This window comes from Ornithorhynchus anatinus, chromosome 2, assembly GCF_004115215.2.
Source record: "Ornithorhynchus anatinus isolate Pmale09 chromosome 2, mOrnAna1.pri.v4, whole genome shotgun sequence".
NCBI classification, from domain to species: domain Eukaryota; kingdom Metazoa; phylum Chordata; class Mammalia; order Monotremata; family Ornithorhynchidae; genus Ornithorhynchus; species Ornithorhynchus anatinus.
The window spans coordinates 72,749,397-72,757,254 of NC_041729.1; the positions used below are offsets into that span (position 1 = coordinate 72,749,397).

Sequence of the window (7,858 nt, forward strand, 5' to 3'; positions counted from 1 at the left end):
TAGGCCACACTGCTTCTCTTTCCTGTATTTAGCTATTGATTAGAACAGTGTTTGGCCATATTATATCATCTATGAACACTTCAACATACCGACATCTTTCCTTTGTCTCTGGGGAAGAAAAGGGTCAGCTTTCTAATTCAGAGGTTTGCAAGAAAGGGTATGAGTATCCCTGGGACTATTTCATCCCAGTCAAAGGAATGCAGTCATTACTGCAGTAGCAGCACTCTGGGCAGAGCACTGTACTAAGGACTTAGGAGAGTACAATATAATTAGTAGGCATGATCCCCTGTCTTCAAGGAAATTATAACCCAGTGTGGGAGACAGATGGGAGCAGCTACTTGGAGGTTGTGCTTAGCCCATGGGTCCTCAGTCCTGGAGAAACAGCGTGGCCTAGTGGAAAGAGCCCTGGGCCTGGGAGTCAGAAGACCTGGATTCTAATTCTGACTCCACCACGTGTCTGTTGTGTGACTTTGGGCAAGTCACTTCACTTCCTCTGGGCCTCAGTTATGTCATGTGTAAAATAGGAATTCCCTTCTCAGGGTCGCACCTGGAGAGTTTCCAGTACTCTACCACTCTCGGCTACAGGAGGGAGAGTCAAGCAGAAGCCCACCCATTCCATTCCTAGCTTGGGCAGTGGCTAGTGAGTGGAAGGCAATCTGCTACAAGTCAAAAGTCACCCATGCTGGGCAGCGGCGACATGGGAGAGAGTCAAGGGCGGATACTCAAATTTACCGCACGCAAGGTGGCATTGGTAAACCACTTCCGTATCTGTACCAAGAAAACTCTAAGGAAACACTATCAGAATGATTGCAGATGGAGAGCGGGGTGTTCTGGGAGAGATGTGTCCACGGTGTCGCTATGGGTCAGAAACGACTTGACATAAGGCAAGAAAATAAGGATTAAAACTGTGAACCCCATGTGAGACATGGACTGTGTCCAACCTGATTAGCTTGTATCTACCCCAGCGCTTAATACAGGGCCTGGCACATAGTAAGTATTTAACAAATGCCATTAAAAAAAAACCCCAAAACCCTCTTGGGCAATGATAGCGGCAACACAAGCACTCTTTTCCTACCTGCTACCTCTGCTGTTGCACTGCTCCTCCAACCATTGAGTTTTCCTTAGGGTTAGAGAAGGGATATGTATAGGGAAGTGTGTATTAGAGGGGTAGAAGTGCCTGAAGGAGATTTGTGAGGGGTGAGTATAAGAAGATGGGTTCAAAATGGGGTTGGGTGTGAGGGAGGAGGGTACTTGAGATAAACCCTTAGGTCTCATTTAACCAATAGTATTTGTGCCTTCTGTGTGCAGAGCACTGTACTAAGCGCTTGGAAGAGTACAGTAGAATTAGTAGACCTGCTATCTGCTGATGAGAGCTTACAAAATAATAGTTCAGTTTTTATTAAGTATGAAAGTGCTTTTTTAAAAATGTATATATACAATGTCAAGGGTGAGCCAAATGTTGGTTAAAAAGAAGTGCCTTGTAGAGACCTCGCTTGCTCTAATGCCTTGATTCTGCCTACTACAGCATCTACCCTTGCAAACTGCTACCTCCAGCATGTGGTACATTTTAGAGGTCCTGAGTAGAAGTGATCCTTGGACCCTGCAGCTACCATATGCTGACTTGACAGAGCTAAGGAACCTGGCCCTCATTCTAGGGTTCAAACTACAATATGTGGCCCTCCTTCTTGGGTTCAAGCTGTGAGTTTTAGGTTGGTTAGGTTGTAACCCCCTTCAGGACGGAGACTGCTTAATGAGTTGTACTTTACCAGATGCAAGAATTTTTACATGCAAAACACGGCCAAAGTGACCATAGCAGATGCAGTGCCGTGGGGTTCATGAGCCAGCAGCTGCTGGTAGTCAGCAGAAGCAGCATGGTCTAATGGAAAGAGCACAGGCCTGGGAGTCAGAGGACATGGGTTCTAATCCTGGTTCTGCCACTTGTCTGTTGTGTAACCTTGGGCAAATCACTTCTCTTCTGTGTGCCTCAGTTGCCTCATCTGTAAAATGCGGATTAGGACTGTGAGCTCCATGTGGGACAGGGGTTGTGCCTGCCCTAATTACCTTGTATCTATCCCAGTGCTTAGAACAGTGCTTAGCACATAGAAAGCACTTAAGAAATACCACTATTATTATTATTATCATTTTGCCCTTGCCACCCATGCTAGTGAGCTATTTTGAGAAACAGCTTGTCCCATTGGAAAGAGCATTGGCCTAGTTGTCGGACAGCCTGGGTTCTAATTCTGGCTCTCTCATTTACATGCTGAGTGACCTGAGACAAGACATATAGTAAGTGCTTAACAAATACTGTAAAAAAAGTCACTTGTCTTCTCTGTGCCAGTTTCCTTATATATAAAATGAGGATTAAATCCTATTCCCTGCTGCTTGGACTATGAGCCCCATATGGGACAGGGACTGTGTCCAATTTGATATATCTTCTATCTACCCCAGCACTTAGTATAGTGCTTGGCCCATAGTAAGTGGTTAACAAATATCACAATTATTATTATCATTTTCAGGAGTCCCGCGGAACCACATGAAATGTCCTGTATGATACTCTGGTAGAAAACCATCACCATTGATAACATAGCCTTCCCCTACACCATAACGATGTAAATATGTCCTTCATTCTAGGGTTGAGTTTAAGATGGGAGTGCCTCTTTCTAGACTGAGACAATTTGTTGCCAAAATGACTTCAGATCGATCCTGACTTTTCTTGTCCAAGGGGCAGAGAAGTGTAAAGCCTGAAAAGCCAAGATATGATGTCCCCAAGAAACCATCCTAAGGGAATTCATTGTTGCGTTGAGGCTCTGGTCTCTCGACACATTACCTTGGCGAGATGATAGTGGGGGGTGAAAGTGGCAGTAAAGATCAACTAGAATCTGAGTGTATATAGGGATTTCTTCAAGAAAAATGGACTGGCATCTGGAAATGGATACTGACTGGTCAAATACCCTTCACCTTCTTCCTAAAGGCGACCCCTGTAATGCGGGCTTTTTTCTGAGCATTGAAATGGAAGATGTTGGTCTCCTCTGCATCAGACTCCTTGCTGGTGTCCCAGTCTCCAGCCTTTCTCCCTTTCAGTCCACCCCATATGCTGCTGCATGCATCCTTTCCTTCTAGTATCACTTGGCACATAACTTTCCACCCCTCCAACCTCCAATATTTTTACCCATTCCTCTCTGCATTAAACAGAAACACCTTACCACTGACTTCAGTAGTTTTCTTACATATCGGCCCTCTCCACCTGCTATTCCCCAGCTTGTATTCTTTATTCCTTCCAATTTTGTGTTTTAGGGGATTTAATAATAATAATAATAATAATAATAATGTTGGTATTTGTTAAGCGCTTACTATGTGCCAAGCACTGTTCTAAGCGCTGAGGTAGACACAGGGGAATCAGGTTGTCCCACGTGGGGCTCACAGTCTTCATCCCCATTTTACAGATGAGGTAACTGAGACACCAAGAAGTTAAGTGACTTGCTGTGCGCCGGGCACTGTACTAACTGATGGGGTAGATACAAGCTAATCAGGTTGGACACAGTCCATGTCCCACATGGAGCTCACAATCTTAATCCCTATTTTACAGATGAGGGAACTGAGGCACAGAGAAGTTAAGTGACTTTCCTGAGGTCACACAGCAGACAAGTGGTGGAGTTGGATTAGAACCCAGGTCCTCCTAACTCTCAGGCCCATGCTCTATCCATTAGATCACACTCTTCTCCTAAAACCCTTTCAAACAATCAGTGGTATTTATTGAGCGCTTACAGTGTGCAGAGCATTGTCCTGATTGTGAGCTTACAGTCTAGAGGGGTACTAACTCCACTTATTTCCAAGTAATAATCACTGCACTCTCCTAAGCACTTGTTTATATCTGTGTATAACTCCAGTCATCATGGGTTGTTCTTTTATGTGTTTTCTGTTCATTTCTGTTTCTCTCCCTCTTTATATTATAAATTCCTCAAGAACAGAGATCATATCTCCTATTTCTTTTAAAACAATCCACGTAGTTAATTCAATGCATCTCATATGATGAGCCTTCATTAAATGATGCTGCTGATAAAGCATGCTCTTCATAAATACTAAAGTGTTTTATTAAGCTATTGTACATAAGAGCCTTGGTTGTGCTTAATACTGTATATTTAATATAAAAGTACTTTTCATTGCCTCTCTACATAGGAAATTCCTGCTAATTTTCATGGAAATTCTGCCTAGAGAAGAGATCCCAGAAGTATAAAAAGAGGAAGCATTATCAAACTAATAGAGATTATGAAAAAAGTTTTTTTCTTTTTTAAATATTATATTTGTATTACATTCTGATTTGAGGCCGTCTATCATTCTTCTAATTCAGGCAAGAAAGAAGTTACTCGTTCTGACCCGTTGTAACCTGAAATATACATAAGTAGAACAATCTCATTTGAAATTCATTATTTAACACTGCAGTGTAAAGCACAAATTGGTTGTTGGGTCAGATCTCTTTTTAGGAACCCCTGGGTCATTTGGCACTCTCACCAGCGGGAGGTGGGGACAGGTGCTGATAGAACCACAGAACTATGCACTTGAGGGGAGTGAATAATCATAATAACTGTGGTATTTGTTAAGTGTTTACTATGTGCCAGGCAGTGTTCTGAGCGCTAGGGTAGATACACTCTAATTGGAGTGGACACAGTCCCTGTCCCACATAGCTCACAGTCTTAATCCTATTTTGCAGATGAGGGGACTGATGAGGCACAGAGAAGTCAAATGTTTTGTCCAAGGTCACACAGCAGACAAGAGGCAGATCCGGGATTAGAACCCAGGTCCTCCTTCTGACTCCCAGGGCCGTGCTCTGTTGATCAGGTCACACTGCTTCCCTGGCCACCCTGAGCCATGTTCAGGAGATCAAAGAGTGAAATTGTCTTGCTCCATCATTTTGTCGACACGCCCCCCCCACCTCCCCTCCAAATCAGCCCCAAATCTGCTGCTTACCCCACTAATGTTCATGGCATGAGGAAAAGATTCCATTTAACACTCCTTCACAACCTTTCTCCCCTCTGGAGAAACAGCGTGGCTTAGCTTAAAGAGCACCGACCTGAGAGCCAGAGAACCTGGGTTGTAATTCTCGCTTTTCCACTTGTCTGCTGTGTGACCTTGGGCAAATCACTTAATGTCTCTGGGCCTCAGTTATCTCATCTGCAAAATGAGGATTCATTACCTGTTCTCCCTCCTACTTAGAAAGTGAGCCCCATGTGAGACCTGATGATCTTGCAAATCACTCAACTTCTCAGTGCATTTGTTAACTTGTATGTAAAATGGATATTAAATACCTGTTCTGCCTTCCCCTTAGACTGTGAGCCCCATGTAAGACAAGGGACTGTGTTCAGCCTGGCTATCTTGTATTTACATCAGTGCTCAGTACAGTGCTTAGCACAGAATAAGCACTTAAAAACCACTGTGTCATTCTTCTTCATTCCTTCAGTTGTATTTGTTGAGCACTTACTGTGTGCTCAATAATATAGAGTACTGTACTAAGTGCTGGGGAGAGTACAATACAACAATAAAGAGACACATTCCCTGCTTACAATGACCTTACAGTCTAGGGGTGGAGGCGGATATGAATACAATTAAATAAAATGACAGATATGTACATAAGCGCTGTGGGGCTGGGAGGGGGAAGAGCAAAGAGATCAAGTTAAGGCGATGCAGAAGGGAGTGGGAGATGAGTAAAGGTGCGACTTAGTCTGGGAAGGCCTTTTGGAGGAGATGTGCCTTAAATGAGGCTTTGAAGGAGGGGAGAATAATTGTCAGATTTGAGGAGGTGGGGCATTCCAGGCAAGAGGCTGGCAAGAGGCTGGACTTGGGCTGGGGTTGGTGGTGAGAAAGGTGAGACTGAGGCACAGTGAAAAGGCTATCACTAGATGAGCTAGAATAGAGAGGTGAGGTAGGAGGGGGAAAGGTGGTGGAGTACTTGAAAGCCAGTGGTGAGGAGTTTTTGTTTGATGTGGAGGTGGAAGGGCAACCACAGTATTGTTGTTGTTATCCCCTCCATCCCCATCTCCTTCTCATCTTCCACTTCCTTTTGCCAATCCTGGACAGATCCATCCTGCCACTGAGGCTTAGTGGATAGAGCATGGGCCTGGAAGTCAGCAGCACCTGGGTTTTAATCCAAGCTCCGCCACTAGTCTGCTGAGTGACCTTGGGCAAGTCACTTCTCTCCTTCTGGGCCTCAGTTACCTCATCTGTAAAATAGTGAGTCCCACGTGGGACAACCTGATCACTGTGAATCCCCCAGCGCTTAGAACAGTGCTTCGCAGGGACAGGGACCATGTCCACGCTGATCAGCTTGTATCTGTGACTGTGGGCAAGTCACTTCACTTCTCTGTGCCTCAGTTACCTCATCTGTAAAATGGGGATTAATACTGTGAGCCCCATGTGGGACAACCTGACTCCCCTGTGTTTACCCCAGCGCTTAGAACAGTGCTCTGCACATAGTAAGCGCTTAACAAATACCAACATTATTACCCCAGCACTTAGTTCAAGTTCCTGGCACATATCAAGTGCTTAATAAATACAATTTTCCCCCTCTAGACTGTAAGCTTGTTGTGGGTAGGGGCTGTGTCTGTTTATTGTTATATTGTACTCTCCCAAGCACTTCATACAGTGCTCTGCACACTGTAAGCGCTCAATAAATATGATTGACTGGCTGATTTCTTGTAGGGATTGTCCTGGTAAGCGCCTTCATGGTCTCAGTCAGGCACTTCCCTGGCCAGTTTAGGATTCTGTGTATCACTGTCCATACCCATCCTGAATGGCTGAGAATTTTCATCAGATTCATGTTTGGAATTCTCAGCTAAATAGAGCTGAAACCAGTTAGACGGTCCTCTTCTTTCCCCATCTTCTCATCCATTTTCTCTTTCTTTCACCTTATAGGAATGCTTCCTCCCAGTCAGCTAGCATTATTCAGTCCTTCAACTACTGCTGTATTTGGCTGGTGGGCTGGGAGCTTGACCACCATGTCGAACCCCTAAAAACAGCTTTATTTTGAAAATCTAAAGTTTTTTGTTTGTTTTAAATGGTGTTTGTTTAGCACTTACTGTGTCCCAGACACTTTTCTAAGTGCTGGGGTAAATACCAGCTAATCAGATTGGACATAGTCCATGTCCCACATGGGGTTTAGAGTCTTAATCCCCATTTTACAGTTGAGGTAATTGAGGCACAGAAAAGTTAAGTGACTTACTTAAGGTCACACAGAAGACAAGAAGACAAGGGACAGAGCTGGGGTTAGAACTCTTGTCCTCTGACTCCCAGGTGTGTGCTCTTTCCACTAGGCCATGATGCTAATATATTTTATTTAAATATGTGTGCTTATTTTTTTTAAAGGGCAGTAAAAATCCAGGACTATGAATATGTGTATACTATATTTCTCCATTGAAGATTGTTTATAGCTTTTGCTCAGAATAATTACAACAAAACAATAAACTGATGAAAATATATCCAAAAGTAAGAAATGCTGACACAGATGAGTTGCGTGACATTTTAAGGAAAGCCACAAAAGAGTATGGTCAAATGTTAAGATGAGAGATTTCAAAAAAATTCTCAGAGGAATGTTATGGATTTGCCGTCACTGATAAACCTGCTCTGTTAACGCTCTGGCAAACCTGCTCACATAGTGTTTGCATAGAAGAAAGATCTCCAAGTTGTCAGGAGGATTGGGGGGATGTCAGAGTGTATTCCCAGTAACTCTTCACCTTATTGCATCCATAGCTTCTACTCTTTATCATCATCCAGCTAGAGACACTAATGGGAAATCTCCTTAATGAAAATTTGTGATTTTAAGAATGGAGGGAAGCTCAATCTTTTGCTCTATGGTTCTTGCCAGAAT

The 7,858-nt window shown here is 43.7% G+C and overlaps 1 non-coding gene across 1 annotated transcript; it reads left to right on the forward strand.

The window, feature by feature from the left end:
• Window positions 1-529: 529 nt before the first annotated feature.
• LOC114809539 lies at window positions 530-667 on the forward strand. Its single transcript, XR_003757317.1, has one exon. It is a non-coding gene; the product is annotated as a small nucleolar RNA SNORA7 (small nucleolar RNA).
• Window positions 668-7,858: the final 7,191 nt, after the last annotated feature.